General features: G+C 36.4%; 1 protein-coding gene across 4 annotated transcripts in view; it reads left to right on the top strand.

Moving 5' to 3' along the window:
* LOC145675782 (protein FAM135A) overlaps positions 1-26,661 on the top strand; it is an 817,324-nt gene that overhangs the window by 70,619 nt on the left and 720,044 nt on the right. The window lies entirely within an intron of this gene.

The following is a 26,661-nucleotide window of genomic DNA, read 5'->3' as shown; positions in this document are numbered from 1 at the left end:
ACTTTTAAAATACAAGAATTATATTGTGACAAGAATACGTAATATTTTATATAAATTACTAGATGAACCTGTGCTCTCTACACAGCACATCATTGACATATGAGCATGAATCTCTTTGTCATTCCTCACAACATCTGTACATGTCCCTTTACAGATACAAGTGAAAGACACCTTGATAAAAATCGACAAGGGGTATCATAAAGGGGAGATATTTTCGATTATTTTTTCTCAATATCTCGCACTGTTTGCAAGATTTGAGCCTACTTCCGGTTGGAGTTTCTAATTCATGTATTACCAGTGTTTTCTTTCTTCTTGCATGCAGTATGTAATAAGCAAATACATTAGATACACAATTAATTATAATGTCAGTTATATATGGTGTTCATTGGGCAAAACACTCAAAAAATAAAGATTCATCTTAGACTGGAGAAATGAATGGTTATCCTTCCTTTTTCATTATTATTTGGCCATGATACAAACGCCTGAGATATATACAACAATATGGTGTTGAAATGTATAATGCGTAGGATGTGATGCTTCAGTTTTTTTTTTTTTTTTTAATTTCAACATTTCCAGTGTACCCGTAAAAATATAATAAAGAAATAATGACCATTTTTTAAAAAATATTCAATTAGAACTGGACAATTTACACAAAATTTGCAATCGATCAGTAAAAACGTTATCTTTCTAGAGCCTGTAGCTTCCGAGATCTCAGCACAATTCAATTGCATTGATTTCAGAGAAGGCTTATTAAAATACAAATGCTTTGAACAATAGCTTTAAACCATAAACTTTATATAAAAAAGATGTATTTAAATAATAATTTATTTAAAGTACATATACTTTAAAATATTGTCTTTGTTAAACGTGAAATCACAAATAACCGTAAGTCAAAGGTTTGAAATCCAAAGTTAGAGGTTGGAGTTCAGGTGTTCTTATAATACCACCAAATCCGACAGGGTTCTTCTACCTTAGGGATGCGCACGAGTCGAGACACAGCTCTTCCAATAGAAAGATATACGTTTTTCGAGTCGAGACATCACTTTTACAGCACATTTTCGAGACGAGACAGCCTCAAATCTTGTCTCGTGGGCATCCCTATTCTACCTTGCTACTTCTTCTTGCAAATATTTTCACCTTCATCCTGCGTACTGGATACTTTCCTGTGTCTTGAAAGACTTCAAAAACTTTTACGTTCCCAAAGCCGCATAAACCACCTCACGAAATCTCTTCCTACAGACCTATTCAACTAACAACAACATTCAGCAAGATACTTAAACGTATTCTCGTAAAACGTCTCCATAGTTACTTCACTCGCAGAAACATCCTACCTCTCGCCCAAGCAGCATTCCGCCCTTCGTTTTCTATAAATGATCAGGTTTTACGCTTTACCAGCCTAATCAGCTCACACTATAATTCAATGAATCCATCATGTTTGGTTCTCTTCGATTTGGAAAAAGCTTTTGACAAAGTGTGGCATCTAGGACTAATTAATAAACTCATTAGACTTCAGCTACCAGCCGAATACATACGTCTCATCTTTAACTTTCTCTCTGGCCGCCTTACGTATGTTGCCATTCGCAATAGCCTGTCTCATCCGATTTTCTTATTATCAGGAGTCCCGCAAGGTTCCACCCTTTCACCTCTCCTATACATTCTATTTGTAGCTGACATGCCACGCCTCCCAGATCACGTCCACGCCTTTCAGTACGACACTGCTTTTCTTGCTTTTGGCACATCTATTCAACATATCAACCGTATCTTGCAATTCGCCATAGATGACTTCTGGCGCTAGTGTAGACACTGGAAACTTACAATTAACACAATCCATCATATTGCTCTCGAAGAGGAATACATCTAAAGTACGCAGAAATAGACGTTGTCTTTCTCTCCATGTGGATCAGGTTCCGTTACAAGCTACGAGAACAGTAAGTTACTTATGCATCACTTTTGTTACTCATCTTACATGGATGCAACAGGGCGTAACCCTGTAAAAGGTAGCTAGCTTTGGCTAGCATTGTTAAAAAAAAAAAAGGCGTTCTTATAGCTTTTGTAGCATTTTAATACGAGGGCTATCCAGAAAGTAGATTACGTTTTGGAATAAAAAATCAACAAAGTATAGGAAACAAATTTTATTATATACAGATGAAAGCCACACACAAATACTACTTTTCGACATAGTCACCATTCAAATTAAGGCATTTATCGTAGCGATGTACGAGCTTGGAAATTCCTTCTTCGAAAAATTCGGCCGCCTGCGACTTCAACCACTTCGTTACCTCTTCTTGCAGCTGTTCGTCGTCATCAAAACGCTGCATACCCAGCCACTTCTTCATTGCTGGGAATAGGTGGAAGTCGCTCGGTGCCAGGTCGGGACTGTACGGCGGATGAGGAAACAACTCCCACTGAAAAGATTCAAGAACTTCACGCGTGACATTTGCCGTGTGGGGCCGGGCGTTGTCGTGAATCAACAAGATCTTAGAGCTCAACATTCCTCTGCGCTTGTTTTGAATTGCTCTTCTGAGGTTTTGCAGAGTTTGGCAATACCTTTGAGCGTTTATTGTAGTGCCTCTTTCCAGGAAGTCCACCAAAATCACACCTTTTCTGTCCCAAAAAACAGTCGCCATCATCTTCCTTGCCGACATTGTTTGCATGCATTTCTTGGGTTTTTGGGGAGAACCTGTGTGCCCCCACTGCATTGATTGCAATTTCGTTTCACAGTTCACGTGTTTCACCCATGTTTCGTCACCAGTAACGATGCGATCGAGTAAAGAGTCACCATCCTTATTGTAGGCGTGCAAAAAGTGCAACGCTGCAGCCATTCGCTGATTTTTGTGGTCCTCTGTCAAGATTTTTGGAATCCATCTTGCACAAAACTTGTGGTAACCAAGCTTTTCGCTGATGATTTCGTGCAACAAACTTCGCGAAATTTGTGGAAAACTCAAAGAAAGTTCCGTTATTGTGAACTTTCGATTTTCACGGACTTTAACATCGACTTTTTCGACAAGTTCGGCAGTCACTTTGCTGGGTCTCCCACTTCGATCTTCGTCGTGAACATTGGTTCGGCCATTTTTAAATCTTATGACCCACTGTCGCACTCCACCTTCAGTGATAATGTTGTCCCCATACACTTCACACAGCTGCCGATAGATTTCTATCGGTTTACAGTTTTTTGCTGTCAGAAACCTTATTACTGCACGCACCTCGCAGCTCGCGGGATTTTCAATTAACGCAGACATTTCAAACCGTCACAGTATCTTAACGGAGCACAGCACGAACCTCTCACTAGCACGGCTAGATGCCGACTGAGCTGCGCAACGCTCTGACCCCAAGATGGCCGCGCTAGCCCCGCCCCTAGCGGACACAGACGAAAACGTAATCTACTTTCTGGATAGCCCTCGTAGATAGATATTTTGATTATACATTATATTTTAGATACATTCACATGGTTTATTAAGTAGTGTTTGTTATGCCCTATCACATCATAAATGGAGCAAATCTTCATTGGCATAGTTCAATTTTTAACTACCTAACACTCATCATCACCGTTTCCTTTAGCCTACGCGACATAAACGCGGGACGTAAAACTTAACGATTTCATTTTTACAATATTTGCAAATAAAGGTTTAATTCTCTATTACTATTTCTGAAAATCTAATATATATATATATATATATATATATATATATATATATATATATATATATATATATATATATATATATATATATATATATATATATATATATACAGTGAAACCTCTACTAACGGACACCTCTATAAAGCGGACACCTCCCATAACGGACATATTTTGTAATCCCCAAACACTGTAATAGGAAAAAACATATTGGCAAACCTCTCTAAAGCGGACACTCTCTAGTACGGACACGGACAGTCTTTCTTGTCTTTTATAGGTATTATTTACCTCCTATTACGGACACTTTCTCTAGAAACAAGTTGGAAAGTGCAGTAAAAATACACTTTTAGTAATTCATATGTATGTCACCAAGGAAGAACATGTGGGTGTGACAACATTTTGCCTCCTCTACTGTCTGTTCAACAACCCAAAGGAAGGGTCTCTGTTTCACAACACCATTATATCCTTTGCTTGCATTTCACTCCCACCCAACCCGCTTCAGAAACAAAAGTGATTGACACTTGCCCACTGTTTGGAATGACACATCATTCTACTGTCCCGCTGGAATCTCTAACCAAACAGAAGACAAGTTTGGTATTTTTGACCACGGGTACGCATATTGTCTTTTTAAAAAAGTCATTGCTGGACTGCAATTAACTCACAAATTAAAGCAACACACCGAAAACGTAGTAAGTAGCGATAAGTGTAAAGGGCAGAGAACTATAACATCTTATTCCCATGTCGTGCCTCGAATCGCATGGCGCAAGATAATGCAGGTACAATGATATTTTGGTAATATTCATAAATACGTGATTCATGCAATTTTATTTTCTAATTGCATATTACCTTGTTTATTAATTTACGTAAGAAAATATTGATACCTCTCTAAGGCGGACACCTCTCTATAGCGGACAATTTTTGATTCCCAATGGCTGTCCGCTTTAGAGAGGTTTCACTGTATACATATATATATATATATATATATATATATATATATATATATATATATATATATATATATATATATATATATTTATTTATTTATTTATTTAAAGAGACAATTAAGATATGCTGCAGTTAGACATGACAATTTAACTTTCCACGGCTTCTCATCAGTGGAAATGTAATCCCGCCGATGAGCGGACTACTATCGGATCCAGAAACGTGATTTAGAAGGAGCGATCCTCTGCTGGACGGTTAATGTAGGCTTGAAATAGGGATTCTTTAATCAAATCAGACCCATCGTCCTCACCATGGATTCGTCAGTGCTGCAGACACAGTTCGTAACATGTATTTAGTTTTCTGTCAGAAATTTACGTAAATTTGCATAAATTGTCCGTTCGTCCAAGAGACAAAGAATCTGAAGAAGTACTTGATGAATCAACATCAATTTTGACCGGGATGTAGAGGATCAAACGTTAGAAATCGAGTTCATCCATTCACCGGAAGTAGTAGAAGTTAATCATTTCCGGTTTTAACGTTCATCATTATAAAAAGCGAGAAGCGGGTACCTGCAATCGATTAAGCGTCTTAAGGATACATTTTATCTCCACATTTATCTCTCTACTAAAACGGGAAGTGATAGAAATCCAGTACAATTCCCGATTTCAATATTGATCTACATAGAGCAAAAACGATAATAGATAGCAAGAAGCCGATTTTTTGCAACGATTTAGCGTTCTAAGAATAGGTATCATCATCCATCGTAACTCTCTATTGAAAACGGAAGTGACAGAAATCAACTACTTCCGGTTTTAACGTTGATCGCTATAGAGTAAAAACGGTAATGCATAGCGAGAAGCGATTTTCTGTAATCAATTAAGCATCCCAAGAATATATTTCAATTCCATTTTAATCTCTCTACTAAAACCGGAAAAGGTAGAATATCTACTACTTCCGGTTTCAATACTAATTGCATATATTATTCCATTAAATCTTAAATATAATACAGGTAAAAATGTGTTGTCATCGCAGTTTTCTAAGTGGGGAATGGAAGGTGAGGATAAAAAGTTATTAAATCGTTAAAAAATTCAAACTTCAATTTTCAACTTCAACTGGCGCATGGCGTCTTTGGTTCGATCCCAACTCGCGCCAAGTGGGCTTTGTGGTGGACAAACACCGTGTTCGTGGGTTTTCTCGGGATTCTCTTGTTTACTCTCACTTTCTTCATTACACCATTTCATTCATTTCTCATCATCATTCTTTCTCTTAGCCTAGCCGACATAACCATGGGACGTAAAACTTAAAGATTTCATTCCATTTTTAAATTTTCACGTGGTGAATATTATAACAAACCAAATTCCTTCGCGAGGTCTACAGTTTCACACTGCCACTTATTAGTTATTGATATGCAAATATCTATATTGTGTGAAATCAAACATCTAAAATGTTCTTCTCGAAAGTGTATTTTTTGCGTTATGTTGTCGTTCTATAATTATTATGACTTTTCGATCAGCCCAAGACCCGAACCCGTGACTGCCAGTCTTCGTAATATCTTCTCTGCTCTCCGAACTCTACGGCAACTACGACTCTACGGAACTTGAGCGAGAAACTAGGGCAAAGGAGGAAAGGACTAATGAGGCGAGAACAACCTAATTACGTTGAAAGGAATTTAATCAAAGCAAGAGTTTTCCGTACGGTAGCTGAAAGTGGAAGACCACGTATGAGTAACAGATAAGACAAATGTTTTTGTTCAGTTCTAATAGAAAAAGTAGAAGTGGATTAACAAACTAACAGAGTAGAAACTATCCAGAGAAACTTATGTTTGTGTTTCCTTAGTAGCCAATATGGACTAGAGATGCGAAGATGTCTCTTTCTAAAGGGTTTACCTCATAAAAAGACGAGTTTTTTTGGGGGGGGAGAGTAACCGAGAAAATTTTACATTTTTAAATTCTTTATGACTTTCTTATTCAAGTACAACCTTTGTTTTTAGCTTTACAACAATCACTACTTTTGAATATTAATTATATCCAATTTGGGATTGGTTATTTTGATTGGTTTCAGAACTGGCATATTCCCTTTAGTGCAAACGGTCTCGGGTTTGATTTCCAGTGGCGACACTTGGTCAAAAAAAAAAAGTGTAATACAAGGCAAATGTCATGATAGTACCTCACATAATGGTCCCAAATCGCTTCCCTCCTTCCCGTTCGTTTCTTCCTCCCTAATCCCGAGGGCAATGCGATCGCCAAGGGACGTCATCGCTCATACAGGACGAGTCATAGATGCCGAAAACTCAGAAAACTAATTCCTAATCCTAATCGAATTGGCATTTCATGGTAGCCACCAATCGTGAGTTATGCAATCCAACATGTCACAAGGGTAATGTTAGTTGACTACACTGTTAAAAATACTTTCTTAAATCTGAGAAACCCTTTCTTATCTGTGCACCGAGAATATCTTTTCTTAGAAATGAGAGTTTGAAACTCTCATTAATGAGAAATGAAGAAAAGTAGATGAGGTTGTATAAAGCGAAACGAGAAAATATACTGTTACTTTCCTTATGAATCAGAATTGCCAAATCTCATTTCTAAGAAAATATTGTCTCGGTGCACAGATAAGAAACGGTTTCTCAAATTTAAGAAATTATTTTTAACAGTGTAACCACCGTATCAAATCTCTGAAAGTACAGGTTGCCTCAATTCAAACATTCAGACAAGATAAAAGTACCATAAACCAAGAAACAGATACAAATTTGTTTATGTTTTGGTATAGAATAATTTGCTTTATATCTCATTCTCCGTTCGGGAAACACTTTATTGTGAGCTTCAGATTTTCTATTGGAACCTATAGGTTCAGTTTGTAAAATTAAGGACATAAACGACCACATTAGATATGATGTCAGTTTAACGGTAGTAAAAGTTTATTATTTACTGTATTTATTCTTTCTTTCTTTGTATCGTGTCAATATAAGTTATTTAAAATAGGAAACTTGAGTATAACGTTTTTAACCTTATTCCGATTGAATTTTAAAGGCTTCAATAAATTCTAGGTATATAGATAGATACACTTGCTCCGCGTAACCTCTTACATAAAAGATGTCTTAAGGTTTAAAAAAAAAGAATCTGGATTTTTAGCTTATACATAAATTCTAAATTATAATTTTATTCTACTAAGTCTTAACCGGTACATTTCGAGAACCGTTATTAAAATTTCACTAAAACTTTTTTTTTTTTTTTTTTGGTAGAACATTACTGTAGTTAGGCTCTACAAACAATTCGGTCTAAGTAGAAAACCTGTTGCGTCCATCGATTTGTTCCTTTTGCTTGCTATCGAGTGATCGATTATCTTCTATTATTGAACTTCTTATATTTTTGCTTCAGAAGGCAGTAATTAAATGTTTCAAAAGGAAAGGAAAGTAGAATGTATGCTTACTTCTTCATTAAAATTTGAAAATATTACAAGAAAACTCCAAAATTTCCCACATACATACACATACACACACACACACACACACACACATATATATATATATATATATATATATATATATATATATATATATATATATATATATATATATATATAATATGAATAATTTTTAAAGGCGGACTAAAGCTGTAAGTTTGCACAGTTCTACGGTAGGTGAGATGGAAACGTTGGGCATGCCTCTCGTAGTGAAATGTTCTGTTACCTTAGGTGTTTTCTTCCTGTGTAAGTTACATGTGCTATCTTTTGATGACGACAAAATAGGCTTTGGACTACTCTCAATAATCTGTCTCAATGAGTTTTAGAGACAACTGTAACGAATTCATACTAATCGGACAAACATCAGTTAGTAATTAAGCTAAGGTTGATAAGCTTTACAGATAGTACGAGCGTACTCATATGGACTGGCGTAAATCCCGGGGAGTTAGGGGGACATGTTCCCTCCAATCTTGTAACTGGGAGGACTGTCCCCGCAATAATCCGATTTGAAATGTGTTCTTTTTGGGAAAACTGTGATGATTTGTGTCCGACTGCCACAAAGGAAAGTGAGATGAAATGAATATTCCTTACTGTCAATAATATACAATAGGTTCATCTCAGAAATCAGATTCATCTATGGTAATATGATTCTCATCTCCACCTGCCTCAAATCTGCCTGCCTCCTAATGTTGAAGACAACTGTACCCCCCCCTGATCCTTCGTGCGTGAAGAGTATGTGTTAATGATAACGAATTACATATTTTTTAGTTCCACAATAGTGCTTTTTTTTATTTTGTCAAAAAATACCCATAAGAATATACTCTTAAGTATGTTTCTTGTTCAACTCGATTTTATTTGTCGACTGATAAATCTTTCGTTTGAACAGTACTTTAGATAAACAGAAATTAAATTTTAAGAGTTATTGTTAATTTTAGGCAATACCTCATTAACCATACCACATACCACATGTTTACCTAGTGTTGTCATAATGAAGAACTTAATACTGTAGCTCCATAAGAAATATCGATTGCCAATGCCTTATCTTTGCTTTTTGTTGTTGTTGTTAAACATTAACAATATCATTACAGAATATCACGATATTGTAGAATTGGGTTTACCCAGTAGCAGAGAAATTGGCTTTTGTGTTCTTCCGCATAACTAAAAGAACAAACTCTCTGAAAAACTAATTTCATAACGTAACCCTTTTAGGATTTCCACTTTTTGATGTAAATTTTAGACTTGCACTCAAATAGCTACTGCTTCCTTAAAATTTATCGTAGGGTCGTGGTTCATACGTTGTTTCTTTCAGGATAGAGCATACGTTCCAATGGTACCATTCGCTTGTCCGTATTATACACTAGAAACGGGAAAAATTGGGGAAAACCAGCAGATATTTTGGGAAAAAAATCGAAATTTTTGTGCCCCTCTGCTCAGCCTGGGTTCACATAGGAATCTGATTTTTTTTTTTTTTACTTTTTTTTTTTTTAGGAAAAGACGCTGTTATGTGCATAATACGTATGCCAAATTTCAATCTTGTATCTTGAAAACTGAGGTCGGGAGAAATTTTTCAAAGTCTGAAAGTGACCCATTTTTTCATAGGAGAGTCGTGGTTCAAACTGCATTTTCTTCAGTATAACGAGACCTTTCCAATAGTACCACTCACATGTCCATGTCGTGCACCTGAACCGGAAAATTCGGGAAGGACCCGGAATTTTTTATAAAAATCCTTTCAAAATACATTGCCCCTCTGTCCCAAATATTTCAATCTTGTATCTTGAAAAGAAATTGCGGAAAAATTGTTGAAAGTCTGAATTTATGCCCTATGATCAATGCTGGAACTTGTAACGTTTTTGTGTAGTAACGAAAGAAAAATATGCAAAATGAAGAAAATCAATATTCAATTGCAGAAAACTGATTTCCTGCGGGTGAATTCCTGTGTATATGTACATCAACATCATGGTATCCATTGGTATGAAAATGTGACAAGATTGATACAGTGTCGCCATGTAAAAAGGCTATTTAATACAAGTCCGTAAAATAGGTGTTTTTTTTTAGAGAAACGCGGCCCGTGGCAACAAAGTTGTCGTAAAATTACTGCAACAGGTGTGTTTTAGGTTAATTAATGATAAGGAGTGAGAATTTGCACATAATTGATAACATGAATTTTTATGCAAAAAATTTGCGATATCACAAATGTGTCGTAAATTTTTGAATAAGTCAAGTGTTGCGTTTCCCCTTGACTCAAATAGCCCAATGTCCCCCTAGTATCAACATCGTACATAATTTATGATATTGGGCACGATATTGGAGCGTTCACCAGTGATACGATGGGTTTGTGGTTCGACTTCAGATGAATGCATACCGGTAATAGTTTTTGAGTCAAGAGCATCGTGTCTGCTAGTTTTTTCTGGATCTTCCGTTTCGTCTCACACTCTTATTCCTCTGTAGTAATCGTACAGTGTCGTGAAACTTGACCTAGATTTATCAATTTCTGTATCGAATAGAACGCAAGGGTGTGTTTCGGTCATCAACTCCCCATCCACGAAATTTTGACAATGTTGTCTCTCGCGCTACACGGAGAACATCTCCCAAGGGTAAAGTGTTGTCGGATTGCCGCTAAGTTTCGTTTTGTTTATTGTTATTGTTGTTGTTTTATATTTTTGCTAGTATTATTGTTACCGTTTAGTTCGAATAATTGTTAGTGTTCATGTTATAGTTCTAGAAGTTTTTTATTTATTTATTTATTTATTTATTTATTTTTTTTTTTTTTTTTGGTCGACCGTTCGTCCCGTGTCTTCTAAATTTGACAACATTGTTGGTGCACTTCTGTTGTTTCATGTTTTCTGAAGTGTGCGTTCGGAAGGCAACTCTACGAATCGTGCCGAATTCTTCCGATGTATCACACGTGAGCCAAAGTAGTTGTAGGATTGGTGTAAAGCCCGGGCTTTACGAGTCCTCGCGATCACAATATTTTTTCTGTCTTCATTCGCTTTACATTTGTTAGTTGTCTTTTTAAAGCCTATAAAGTCCAAGTGTGAGACGTAAATTGCTTCATACCATTGTTATTATTATTGGTGATGATTTGCTTGACTTTCTGCGATCGTTCTGTTTTTGTTAAAAGAGAAACCAGCTATCATTTGACCTTTATATATGAAAACGAACAAGTACCGTAGCATATTCGAAACACACACGTAATGATGAGTGATGAATAATTTATCTACATCACTGCTTCCTTAGCCTTCTTTCGTTACAAAATGAGTTTTACAGAAATGAATGGCTTAATAACCGGCTGGTAAAGTGAGGAAAGATGCCAGTCTTCAGTCTGTTTATTTCTATGTCAGATTGTGGAGTTGATTGTGCATATTGCATGAGAATTGATCGTTTAAAAGGCACTGCAATAGTTATGCTTATCATTTCTCAACAGTATAAATTGGAATGTTAAATAGTTATCCTTTCTTAACTCAAGTCACTGATATTATTATTATTATTATTATTATTATTATTATTATTATTATTATTATTATTTCATCGTGAAAGAAGTATATTAGTTCTCACTTAGCATCTTGTTAAGGAATTTGATTTACCAAAACCTCCTTTATATATTTACCAGTTCGTGTGTCCGTTCGTCCGGAAGACGAAGAACATAAAAAATTACTTGATGAATCACTATCTATTTTGACCAGAGTGTACAGAGTACAGAAGTTAGGAATCGTGTTCGTTGGTAAACGTGATCCATCCAGTTGATCTCAAAATATGGACAATTAAACGTTAGTTTTGCTTGTATTTCTATGGAAGTAATTGTGGATATAATCCTTGCTTGATAGATGATTCGTAGTGCTCTTGAGATTAGCGGGTTAGTATAGTTCTTAGGATGAAAGATACTAATCTGTCTATGAAAAAGTATAATGATGTTAAATGGCATTTTTATTTAACAAATTTGAAGAGTTAAATATTTTCTGTATTCAAATACTAGTTCATCTTAAATTTTTGAGTAGGGAATGAAGTGTGAGAGGAAACGCAAAAATTATTCCAACTTCAATTTTCACGTTACGTACACTGTAATACTGCTGCTTGCTTTATATGTTGCTAGCTTCACTGAATATTTAAGTATAGTAATGTTTTTTTTTAATGCAGTATTTTTACTACACGTAGTGTAGATCAGAGATTGTCATTTGCATTGAGGGCTCACTTCCCTCGATTGGACTCTCACTCACTAATTTCACACGAGCTCGCACTCATTTGAACTTGGGATCACTATCTTCAATTAAACTCGGGCTCAGTGCGTTTAGTGAGAATCACGCTCACCATCCTCGTTAAGGTTTGAACTCATTAACCTCAGTGAAAGTCGCGGTCGGGCTCATTTGAACTCGGGATCCCACCCTTAGTGCGGTTCGCTCTCACTAACTTTATTGGGAGCTTGTCCTCACTCACGCTCGCTAACCACAATGAAGCTCGCGGTCGAGCTAATTTGGACTCCAGATCCTACCCTTAGTGGAGTGCGCTCTCACTAACTTTATTGCGGCTTCTCTCACACACACTAATCTCAATGGAGCTAGCGATCCCACTTCTCTCAAATTGGGCTTGCTCTCACTCGGACTTGCATTCATTACTTTTATTACTGTCTCTCTCTCATTTGAGCTTGAAGTCACTATTCTCAGTGGAGATACCCCTCAGGAACCTCACTGAGGCTTGTGCACACTTGGGTTCTGTAAGAATTGAGCTCACGTTCAGTTATTAAACCAGTTCCAAGTTGCATACTTTGATATGCCTTTTTCTTTCTTTCTTTCTTTTTCTTTTTTTGTCTATCGGTATATTTTCCTATCTGTTACTTTCTTATATTCTTTCTCTGCATGCATAACAATGTATAGGGTATCTGTTGCGGTAGATAGAGGTGTAACAGCTGACATGAACTGCCTATATTCTTCCTTTCTATGATAGAACTACAGAACGTATACAATATGATGAGAACTTACTTCCTACAACGAAACGAACACAAATGCATTGTATAGGTACTTCTTATTTTTCTTTTCATATATTTTACTTATGAAAAATTTACTTTCAAAAATTTCAGAAATTAATATCATAAAACAAAGCTCTAGAACTCTTAATTTATTATATTCATATAAGTAATATTTACTCAAAATTTTAACGTGCAATCTAATTTGAGTTACTCACATAGAAAGGAAATAGAGCCGAATACACTCTATCTACGCATTGTTTCTTTTCAATCACACAATTTACCGAAAGGAAGGTGAAAGTGAATTTTCTACTTTGACATCCTACGATTATGCGTTTTAGGTTAGAAAAGAAGGATTATTAATGAAAGTGAATTAATATAAAAGAATTGGTGAATGATAATGTGGGAGGAAAATTAGAAACTCACCGATACGATATTGTCCACTTCAAACTAACATATGCTGTGATCGAACCAGGGAACCCTCCGATCAGAGTTGAGCTCTCTATCAGTGAAATATTGTTCGCTCTACAAGTTAGTCATAACGTATAGTGTACATAAATCAGGGGCGGAATCAAGGGCTGAATGTTTGGGGGGGAAGCGGTCGTTCGAAGTCATCAGGTTTTATTTTACATTTATAATACAAAGGTGAAAATTTTTAGGATAGGCTTTATTTTTAAATAAATATCCTATTTTGGGAGGGGCAATCGCCCCGATCGCTTCCCCTGGATCCGCCCCTGACATAAATATTGAATCTGCTTCAAGAGTATTATGCAGAAACGAATAAGCTTGCAACTGGCTTTGTAAACGTCAATAGCCACGTAATGCAGACTTAGCTAGCAAAGGCAATTAAAAAATAAAAAAAGGTGAAAGTTAAAAAATAAAGAGGTAATAGTAAACCGCGTATAATATATATGTTCTAAAGTTTTCGTTATTATTCAATATTGTTAAATGTGTATAACTTTCAGTACTTATTGTAATTTGCTAACAAAAAAGTACAAGAAATATTCATCCCCCAAGAAATCTTACATGTTTAATTTCTAAAGTTGATTTCGTCTGTAATGTAAAGTTAGTGTCATTTATGTGTTTTTGATAATTATTCCAGGTTCATATCAATCATCAGTTTTTTAAAATGTAAATATTCACTTTTCTGTTGAGTCTCCCAGCAACCAACAGAAACGGAAGTGTTTATAAAGAGTTGAATTGATTTTGAGTTCAACGTCCCTTTCAGCAGCGACGCTATATGAGACGAGACTTACTGATTAACATGAAATCCGAACCATATTTGAGCTCCCTCCGGAAATCGAACCCGGGTCACCCACGCCAAAGGCGCGTACACTAACCGCTTAACCACAAAGGAGCTTAGTGTTTATGAAGAGAAGGTAGCTACTATCTGATGTACTAGAATAAACACATAGTAACAGTGAAGGAAAGAAATAATCATTGAACAAACCGGATTTTCGGTCACAAAAGTATTAAGCCACATTGCCACGTTAAATGAATCTTGTAGTTGTCATAAAAAAAAAGAGAAAAACTTGCAACCCGATCTTTCTATTTACTCTTTACATGTTACAACTTCTTGACAGCAAAAAAGGTTTCTCCACACATGCAGCACTGCACTCTAGTGGACAAACAGTGAATCTCCTCATTAAAAACGTGTATTTTGGCGCACTTCCCCTCCCTGTCTAAAATAATCCGTTGTTTCGGAAGCGGCGAAACTGTTTTTTCTTTTATGTCAGCGGGAGGGCGAAAGCAGGTAGCAAGCAAGACGTCCCAGAAAGTTGCGCACCGTTTAACTGCTTGCAAGATGGAAAAAAATGTTTTATGACCCTTTCAAGACTGTGTACACAGTGAAATATGGTAGGGTTTCAAGATTTTTTTTAATGACAGCTACAAGTTCTTCTAACGTGACAACCCCCTTTTAGTTTTATAGCTGGAAGTTTTAAAACTACATTGACATTTGCAAGGTTGCAAATAGGATAAACATTCGAGTATAATATTCGTTGTGAGTAAGCTCAAACTCAGGTTCCTGTCTGCGAAAGTTATAAATAGCAAGGTGAGTTTTTTTTTTTTTTTTTTTTTTTTTGCATAGAACTTAGATATAAACAAGAGCAGTGTCACGATACACTATTTGAAGGGGTTTTTGTTTGTATGGCACGGTATTTTTAACATTGAAACCGGAAGTGATAGTAGATTTCAACCACTTCCGGTTTTATTAAAGGAATTAGGGTGGAGATGGAATACATTCTTGGAATTCTTAACTGATTGCAAAGACAACTAACTACTCGCTATCTATTACGATTTTTACTCTATAGCAATCAACATAAGACCGAAAGTAATTGATTGTTACCAATTCCAGTTTGAGTAGACAGTTAAGGATTAAAATGGTATCTATTCTCAGTACACTAAACCGATCTAACTATCTCTTATCGTGTTTGCTCTTTGTAGATCAATATTGAAACTGGAAGTTGTAGTAGATTTGTATCACTTTCGGTTTTAGTAGAAAATTAAGGATAAAGATAAAATGCATTATTGGGAGTGTTAATCGATTTCAAGAAACCGATTTTCGCTACCAATTATCGTTTCCCTTCCTATAGTGATCAACGTTAAAACCGGAAATGTTTGATTTATATCACTTTCAGTTTGAATATCAACAAACTAGACTCTTAAGTTTTGGGCCTCTATATTCTGACCAAAGTTGATGGTGTGATCAATCAACTTGTTCTTGACACTTTTTTTGTCTCCCGGACAGACGGACATATTGACAGAGAGGGTAAATGTATAAAGGAATTTTGGTGCCCTTAAAAATACAAGATTTAAGACAAATGAAATAGAAATATACAAGAATTGTTTAATGGAAGGCAGCACAATACGGTAGTCTACTTTATAGTAGTAATTCCCTTTGCTGCGGAAAATGATTGTCCTTCATTCATCATAGCTAATCTTCATTGATCTTAGCTAATATTTATTGATCTTAGCTAATCTGTGTTGATCTTAGCAAATCGTTATTGATCTTAGCAAATCTTTATTGATCTTAGCAAATCTTTATTGATCTTAGCTAATCTTTAGTGATCTTAGCTAATCTGTATTGATCTTAGCAAATCTTTATTGATCTTAGCTAATCTTCCTTTATTAATCTTAGCAAATCTTCAGTGATCTTAGCTAATCATTTTGTACGTAAGTATACATTGGATTTACAACATAGATAATCAACCATCGTATTTCCTTATTTCTCAAAACAACGTTTATTAATAAAGTTCATTCCATATTTTGTTTTTGGATCTAAATAGCAAATATAGATTTTTTTGTGCAAAAATTTGACTAAGTCGAAACCTGGAATTCGATAGCCTATAACTCGAGAACCAGAAGTCAGCACATCATGGCATTTTATATGCATACTAAGCTCGTAAGTGTTTACCGCTATACTAAGTTTGGCCAAGACTTGCTGTGAATTTCATTAAAATTAGTGGGTGGTATTGAGACGAAACTTTATATAGTCTCTGCCTTGTCTCGGTTGACAAATAACGATCTCAGTCTCCGTCTCGAGAGCTAAATATCGATCTTGCCTCAATAGTCTCGAAATAAACTGTGTGAGTTAACAATGTATAAGTATTATCATTTTATAGCTTTCGTTTGGTCTTTTTATTCTTTCACGTCATTCTTGACCTGAAAATTAGTCTAGCTTACGTATCCCTTAATTGCTAAACGGCTAACGCCCGTGCTTTCTATGTGTGTGTTGGCGGGTTCAACCCTCAGTGGATGTATCAGGCCTTGGTTATAATAACCTGAATGGTGATCTACATCCCACTTTACACAATAGATCTTCTCACATAGCTTTAGCATACAATACGTCAACTCCAGTGGTAGGTCTATAGCTTATTGCCGTCTTGTTGAATCAGTGTTATTCGTTCTCACATAGGTACCTGATAATGCACTGAATCCGTAATTTCACTACAAATATTTTGATAATATGGTCAAACTCCATTATGACAAAAGGAACAAAAAAAAAAAAAAAAAAGGAAAAAGAGAAGTTGTTGGAAACAGGTACTTTTCAATGTTAAGTATTTATTTATTTGTTTCATAAGGACAACACAACAGGCTTAATGCCTAGTTATAACGTCGTGTACATAATTATCTAACATACATTATTTTACATACATACGTCGTTTAATTATGCAGAAATTATTGCATGACAATTATTTTGAACTTGTTCTCGGACATATCTACTACATCTACATCTACTACATAAAATCTAATAATTTCGTTATTGAAGCACACATTCTCCACAGAGGAGACTTATGTAAAATGTTAGTTTTCTTGCTTTTATATAATAGAATGTCCCAGTGTTTGCTGTTCTAGTCCTACCTGTTGGGACACGTAATAACGCTTCTGAAACTAATACTGGATAGTCAATTTTACTGTTTAATAATTTGTGTAAGAACGACGAAGACCAATGTTAAGTAGTGGTGAAGAAGCAGCTTTTCCAGTTCAGTAGCTGTTCGAACAGAACCACAGGGCATGCAAAAATGACAAGGAACTTTTCGAATCCATTTTCCAGCAACTCTGTATTGTTGATATGATAAGCACCAAAGGAAACATCATCTTTATCTTTACAACAGGTTATCTTTACTGACCGGAGTTGGCTTATGGCCCCGAAGTTCTGATACACACTGTATATACGGTATATTCTCTCTGGTTAGAGCCTTTGGCGTGGGAGGCTCGGGTTCGATTCCCGGCGGGAGCTCATGTGGTTCGGATTCCACGTTAATCAATAGGTCCGCGTCTCATATAGCCTCGCTGCTGAACGGGACGTTAAACTCAAAATCAACTCAACCCTTTCTGGTTAGACTATAGGATCTATATAGAATGTTGGAAATCCATCGTTTGACAATGCGAAATGAAACTTACTTGTTTCCTGGTCGTATTTTGTTCATTGTGATGTGGTTTCAACCTGTATTACGTAAACAAAACTAACTTGAAGTATTTTCAGAGTCACGAACGTAAAACCGAGCAGTTAAATTCTAGCTTTGATCTGAATACCACAGATATGCGTATAGATTGTCGTAACATACAATAGAATGGTAAACAAATTAAATGTCAACATTAAATTTCTCGTCAGAGTCAGAAAACAATTACCAATTCTGACTGCATGTTATGAGTGTTTGAAAAGCAAAACAAAACAACTGAAATTCAATAGATTTTTTTAAAAAAATAATTCCTTTGTAGTTACGGAAGTATTGTCGCAATGAAACTTATATATCCAATTGTTTTTGTATGATTCCTTGAAAAACCCAACTTTTTTGTGTGGAATGATGCCAAATCAGAAAAATATTTTTAAAAACATAAATAGATGTTGATATGTTTCTTAACAGTTAGAGGAAGAATTTTGTATACAAAAGCAATTCTTTAATGTAAACACAAAAAGCTTTTATGAACTTTGAATGTTGATTAAGTGCATCACCATGAAACACTAATTTTCATTTGTTATTGTTTGTACAGCTTTACTTCCCTCTTATTCTTTTGTTTACTATTAAATTATGTTAAGTTTGTGAAATCAAATAAAATATTTAGTCTAATATCTTTTTTAAACACTAAACTAAAATCTAAACTCCTGGCACAACAGTCTTTAGGAGGCCAGTGCCAACCAGCAGGCTTATGGCACTACCTTTAGGGTGATATGTAGGGGACAGCACATCGGCTTCACTGTCTTTTCTAGACCTGAGTTGGTTGATTTTTTGAGGTTATTTTCAGGAAACGTATATGAGATATTTGTACAGTATCGATCTATTTTCAATTTCATTATTACTCGATCATAAAACGACCTTCTTAAGCGGAATTAAATGTGGGGTGTGTTATATAGTTACACCCTGCCGGAAAACGGCGGGTTAGGTATTCTAAATGTTATTTAGATATCTTAACACACATTACAAACGATAAAAGCGAGAAGCGTTTCCTGCAGTTACAAGGATTGGCAATAAGTCTTACAATATGTCCGCAATCCAAACAGTAGGCGCACGCATACGCCGTGATCGACCTAAGTACAAAGTCTCAAACTGACTCAAGGAATAGTGTAGCAAGCGGACTATTTAATACTGAGGCCGCCACTCCGTCAGTATCATCAGCCAGTTTTTAGTGACAACGACGATAAGAAGTCAAGAACATCTGTTGCGTGAACTGTTACTGCATGAATTCAAACTCGAGGATAACGCTGCAGCAGCAACCCAAAACATGATTGTAGTACCTTAGTACTGACTAGATATAAATACTTTGAATATGCATTGCCCTGTGCGTCTCACTTGTCTTGTTACTGTCGTAGAGGCCACCAAAATTGGGATGCTTTTGATATAGCGTTCTTAGTTTGCAACACAGAATAATAAGTCTGATATTGTAGGTTTTCGTTTAACATGTAGACTTGAAATAAGCAATAACTTGACGTAGTGCCATTTGAAAAAATACAACTGTATGTTGGGTTGGCAACACTGTTAACCTGGTGGTATCTCGAAATATTGTCGAACAATGTGTTCCTACCGATATTTGCATGAAAAAACAGGTCAGCGTATTTTGCGTGTTAGTTTAAAAGTTACAAGGGCGTATAAAGATAATTGGTCCACCCTGTATCATCCTGTATATATATACACGGTGTTTCAAAGCAACATTGACAACGTTTAGGTGATTCTTGACACCAAGAGAGGACAAAGAATATAGATCAACCTGGGTGCACAAATGCTTCCTTTCGGAGTTATAGGCTGCCGAAAACATGAAAAACTGAACTTTAAAGTTCCATAGATCCAATACTATGAGACCTACCGTAGTCAGGTAAATACTTTACTTAGGAACTAATATATGCGCTATCCAAAAATACATGTTCCAGAATCCTAAAGAACTCACGCAACAATTTTTATAGAGGGAATTCGGCTATGGGCATATAAATTTGAAGTACTCACCAACTACCTCTATAAAAATTGTTGCGGAAGTACTGCAGGATTTTGAAACATGGATATTTGGATAGTGCACATACTAGTTCCCAGTGGCGTACCGGGCTTAAGCCCCCCTGAAATTTCATTTACTATATTAAAGTAAATGAAATATCTTGCACAATTATTACATTTCCAGGACTAAAGTTGGAAAACCCCCCCCCTCCGAAACAAAATCGTAAAAACGCCACTGCTAGTTCCTAAGTGAAGTCTTGACCCGATTCCTTTTGATTCCATAATATTGGAGCTATGGACCTTTAAAGTTTATTTTTTCATGTTTTCGACAGCCTATAACTCCAATTTACGGATTTCTGCACCCAGGTTGATCTATACTTTTGTCTTATCTTGGTGTTATGAATGAGCTCCCAAACATTGTCGGTGTTGTTTTGAAACATCCTATATATTATTCCTCTTTACTGCATTTTATTATTAAAGCATTAGTCTTGTCACAGAAATAAACGATAAAATATTTAATTACGGTTATGTAGTTCCAAAATACGTTAAAATGGACAAATAAATGAAACTTAGATAATGTGCTGATATTATTAAGACGTTTATTTTTAGGAAAACGAAGTGACCACTAGAACTAATAGTAAATGCGATCGTTATTTTACACTTAATCTTATAGCACGCAAAATAGCGTGATTACGAGTCCTTTACTTCCGTATCACAAATGAATAAATCAACGGAATTTTCTTTTGCTGCGTTCGACTCTGAAGCAGGTGAAGCCACAGGTCAAGATAGACGCAAATTTGGTTTTACTTAGGATTTTTTGCTTTCTTCTATTCTTTTTAAAACCTGGTATAATGTTTTCTTTCACTACCTTAATTAAGATTTTTAAATATCATTAAGTACAGACTTAGGTCCCAGTTACCATTATAATTAAGAAATAGCCTCCGGCTAGGTAGAGACTTGGCCCCCCGATCCCTGTATTTCCTCGGCATACGGTCTCCTCCTCATATTTCAGTCTTTGCTTTCGTTTTTTGCACTGCAAGAATACGTTTTTGCACTATTGTGAACATATGTGTATTTGGATACATGGCAAAGTTTCTTATTTTGAACAACGGGACATTTGATTTTAAAAGAACATTACAGTGAAAAGAATAACTATTCATTTTAAGTTAAATCACCTTTCGACTTTTTTTTTTTCTAAGTTCATTTGCCTTTGCTGTCTGTCATTTACTTCTTACGTTTGTACTTTCTCAATTAATAAAATAACAGATTGCTTACCCGCCCGCATTCCTATCATCACCTTTCCTTGGTTAATCTACAAGCATGCACTTTCTTAATCGAGACGCAAATCAGAGTGAATAACCCAGGACATGAACCCGGAAAGAAGGCCATACAAAATCAATTGAGAGACTTTTGGAAGGGACGGCCAGCCAAACAGAGATGGAGGGACATCAGCCCGCTGGAGGAATCGTCGAGAAGGCAACAATCAGACCTGCAAGTAAGTGCAAGTAGGTTAACCTATCCTGAAAGTTACTCCCTTCTTACCCCTTTTCATCCCCTTTTACATCACAGTCTGTTTCTTTTGTACGTGTTGGATTTCATTTAAATGCAACCCAGGTTGGATCCCGTACCTCATGTTTTGTTAAGTTCTATATTTACGAAATCCTGGGCGCAACTTGTCGGATCTGACATCCCCAAACACGTCATTTATTAACACATCATCTGAGTTCTCAGACCGACAAGGGGCGACTGCACACTATTGTTTGCAAACAATTTAAATCTTATTTTCCCCGTGGGAATACACATTCCAGTCAAAGTGAAATCATGAAATGTATGTCGACTTCCAAATTTCCGCTGTGTTCCAAAATTCATTTCAGGCGATTCACCCGTTTTCCCTGATAGTAAGACTGATAACTTGGAAGTCATTATTATATTGTATATTGAGAAAAATAATTAGAAATTACGTACCCCCTTCTGCCGTTAAAAGAGGAATTTCGGAAAACGCTGTGGTATATGCCCATTTGTTTTGAACAAGGAGTTTGTATAGCAAGTTTCATATTCCCAACATGCCTGTAAATCTTAAGGGATATCGAGATATGAACATCTTAATATAACAATTGCAACTCCCATTAAAAAAAAAAAAAAAAAAAAAATCCTGCTTTCTTTCTAACTTTTTAGGCAAACATCGAAAAAAGCTGAAACGTATTTAATTTCTTTAAAGTAAAAGCCTAAATACCAATTATTGTATCTCTAATCTTAACAGATTTCGAGATATGGTTGTTATTTACAGCAATTATAACTTTTATCTTTTTCTTCTTACCTTTTTTTGATTCTTTTAGGGGAAATATCGAAAAACACTCAAACACATCCTTTATTATTTTAAATGAAAAAATCTAAATACCAAATTTCATTTCTCTAACCTTAAAAGATTTCGAGATATGGTCATCCTGTTATAACAATTGGAATCCCACCCCTTTTTCTTCCTGCCTTTTTTTCATTCTAGAAGGAATATCGAGAAACGATTAAACATCTGCCTAATTATTTTAAATTAGAAGTCCATATACCAAATTTCATGTTTGTGCTTGCAGAGATTCTGATATATGAACATTTTAGTATAATAATTGCTATGTATATTCCCTGCCCCTGTCCTAATCGAATTTCCAAAAATTCTTCCTTAATGGTACCTTACGTCATAAATCTTATTCTCCTACCCTAACACTTACTTGTTGGTTCATATATATATATATATATATATATATATATATATATATATATATATATATATATATATATATATGGAGAGAGAGAGAGAAAAATTTATTAATAATTGTTTTGTAATAAAGAGTTTACCAGTAAGGGCGTGAGAACTTTTTCCTTTTGTTCCTTTTTTTGCAATAAATGGCTCATGCCATTATCCCGCCCTTGTTCGCTAATAGAGTCAATCAATCCGTTAACACCATCACGGGCAACGTTGACTAATAGTGGCTATGCAGTGGCGGTTCTAGCCTGGGGCCGGAGGGGCAAGGCCCCCAGTTTTTTCAATGACAAAAATAATTTAAGCTATTATTTATATTTTTCAAAAGTTTATGTAAACTTATGGTATACTTATCATTGTCTGGGTTCTGGTTGGCCCTTCCAGTTTATTTCCTTCTAGATCCGCCACTGTGGCTATGCATATTCCATTTTCTACTATTGAAACAAAAATGTATAATTGTTGCTAGAAATGTATAATGAATGCTAGAAGTTACATATTGCGCCGTTAGATGGCAGCAAACAATCTCCAACGGTTGACATCTAGCGGACGAAATTGAAACTTCTAAGTGCGATCCTCTTTACTGTGTTTAGCAATGCTTATTTTATTCTCTAATTCAAGCATGTGCGAATATAGAAGGAAGTGGGCCGTACGAGGCAACGTGCAACGTTTTCACAAGAATTGAATAGCCATCTTCAGATCATAAAATCGTTCGTCGTAAACTAATATCACAAGAATATAAAAACTGTTATCATATAATGGTAACCAGCGCCTCAAATTTATCTTCAACATTGGGGGGACAGAAAGACCGTTTCCATATTTTTTAAAGCGATATTCAAAATATTTATGAAGTTGAAAAACATTGCTGTGGAGGATCAGGGGAGCAGAGTTGTGTTCAACATTGGGAGGCGGGCAGATTTAAGGCTTATTCTAGGGGGACCAATTTCATCTCACTGTACTTTGTGGCAATCGGACACAAATCATCACATTTCTTTCCGCCCCCAAAAAAACATTTCAAATCGGATTATTGGGGGGACAGTCAACCTCAGTTGCAAGATTAGAGGGGACATGTCGCCCTCTTTCTCCTGAGATTTGCGCCAGTGATGGTAACCGAAATATTTACTTATTGAAGAAAGGCAGAAAAATCCATTTCTTTACTATTTTAGTGGAACACTTGACCAGTCTGCCAATGTTCGGTGCTACACTCTACACTGGATGTTCCAACGCAGTGGATATTTTCAAGGCGGGCATAAGTTATCTAAGAAAAAACTTTCAGGTCAGTTTAAGAGATTACGTAAGGAATTAATTTTCAATGACGAGTCAGGTGGGCCAGATTAAAGGCCTCAGTGGGCCAGGGGCGGCCCAAGAGCCGGCTGTTGCACATGGCTGCTCTAATCATATCCTTTCCCCTTCTTTCATCTCTAGTGCTTATATCTGGTATTTCTCTGATTGTAAAAGCTTGCTTCTACGTCATACTACGAACCCTTAAATATATTTGTTATTCCCGTTATTTTGAGGCCAATCGCACTAGAGTTAGATCATGACTCGATTTTTTGAGTTTGTTTTCTTAAAGCCAGAAAGATAAAAGATGTTGACATTTTGTGGAACTAACTGGAACGATGTTGGTACTTGTTTGTGTATGTATAATCTTTTCTTCAATATACACACAAGAAAAAGGAAAAATGTTTTGCGTTGTTTGTTTTTTTCGTTTTCCAGTGGCGACAATAAGAAGACAATGAGTGAGTGAGTGAGTGAACGTGAATTGAGAAGGGAGCTGGATCCATTTTCTTGCGACATTACTCTTATACGACGAAAAGAACGAAAAAAAAAAAAATGTTCGTCGTCGACAGTTACTTTGCTGCTCACAATACATATGTGAAAGAAAGAAGACACAGAAAGAGAGAGAGAAAGAGATAGAAAGCTCTTCAGAAAGTTTTGTCTTCAAGAGTGGCTTTGTTAGAGAAACAAACAAGACAACTAGTTTATTATGTTATCCTAAAATACAGGATAATAATGGCGACTTCTGCCAGGAAAACTAGACTTTCTATCTTCTCGACTTCTCTATGAGTGTTATTACTTTCTCTACTACAAGGCTGTAACTTGGAACTTTTCCGGGGAGGGCAAGCTTTGGTACTGCATGTACCCCCTCTAGAAAAATATGAAACACGAAATTTTGGTTCTCGTAGAAACTGAAACCTTAATAACAATTTTTTTTTTTAAATACTTCTAGGGGCTTCAGTTGGTGTTTTACTGAAGTACACAGATTACACAGATTACATTTGTGTTTACGAAAATATATTTTGTTGATGATAAGACAGCAATAGCACCTTATATTATTTTCAGTTCTTTTGGAAATACCATGGTAGGCCCATTGAATGCGTCACAAATTAAATTGAGAGATTATATTTGACAGCGTCATTTGTGCATTGCATGCTTCACATATTAAATTGAGAAACAATATTTGACATAACTATTTTTTAAAAAAATATTTCCGAGGATATATTCCAATCAAAACATAAGTCGGAATAAAGGTCGGTATTGATATGACCGTTGGGAACGAACTCGAGATGAATTTCCCCCTCGCAGTTCCACCACAGACAAAACAAGACTTTATGTTTGTAATGTCCCTGTTTTATGACCAGTTCTGCAAATTGGCCCTAGCTCAACTAGGGCCACTGTTTGCACACATTCAGACTTCGGAAAAGCACTCAATTTTCATTGCGTGTTTCAATCCGTTTCAGGAAACACACATCACGCAGATTTTGAAGCAGTTATCGGCACACATCAATTCTCCTCTCGGTAGCACAATGCGGTAGCTCCCGCATTCCTTTCCAGCATTCCTTTCCCGCATTCCGCTCCAGCATGGCTTTCCCAAGCTTGTGAAGGTAACGCATTACAGTGGACGGGAAGATTCCAAGTTATGTTGACAATCGTCGTGTGCAGTAAGAACGCAAGTAAGACGGACAGGGCAATGCACATCCAAAGAACTTTATATCCAATCAGTACTAAAGTACTTGATCACGTTTTGAGTTGCTGCCGCAGCGTTATGCCCGAGTTCGAAGTCATAAAATGACAGTTGACGTATCAGATGTTGTTGACTACTCATTATCACTGTCACTAAAACTGCCTGAAGATACTAACGGAGTGGCAGCCACCGCCGGTAGGTGTTAGTCCGCTTGCCACCTACCTTTTGGGTCAGTTTGGCTTTGTGCTCACTCTCAATCACGGCTTATACACGTTGAGTTGAGTTGATTTTGAGTTTAACGTCCCTTTCAGCAACGAGGCTATATGAGACGTGGACCTACTGATTAACGTGGAATCCGAACCACATGAGCTCCGCCGGGGATCGAGCGTGGGTCTCTCACGCCAAAGCTCGTATGATAACCACTTAGCCACGAAGGAGCTCACGGCGTATACACGCGCCTGCTGTTTACGTTGTGGAAATATTGCAAGACTTATGATTAAGCCTTGTATATTAAAACGACCCCCTTGTAGTATACAACCCAACTGTGCGTAAACGTCAAGTTGGTTGCATACTGCTCATTTAGTTAGCAAAATGTCTTTACATGGTTTACGTGTGAGACTGATACTTGTTTTCGTTAATCCTAATAATATTGCAAATTTTTTAGAACTTGTTCATCAGAAACAATATTAAGTATAGGTTGGAGCTATCATTTCTTATACTTCCACGCTCTCGCCTTCGGTGCGAGCGGTTCGGAGTTCGATTCCCGGTGGGGGCACTCGGACGAAAAACTGTCAAAAGCTGTATGTCATTCATCTTGAATGAGGTTTTGCATGGTTCTTCTCATTCACACCAGGCAAATGCCATGGTGGTACCTAACATATAGGTCCCAGGCCACGTCTTTCCTTCCTTTCTTCGGATAGTGTGCTCGCCGAGGGGCGTCATCCCTCATACGTGACGGAGTAAATGGCCATAGATGCTGAACGCCCGGAAATCTAAATCCTATATAAAATCCTAATCTTATAC

The sequence above is a fragment of the Thermobia domestica genome, chromosome 18 (assembly GCF_964235325.1).
Source record: "Thermobia domestica chromosome 18, izTheDome1.hap1.1, whole genome shotgun sequence".
Taxonomy (NCBI): domain Eukaryota; kingdom Metazoa; phylum Arthropoda; class Insecta; order Zygentoma; family Lepismatidae; genus Thermobia; species Thermobia domestica.
The sequence above is the reverse complement of the archived record's forward strand: the minus strand, read 5'-3'. Positions and strand labels throughout refer to the sequence as shown.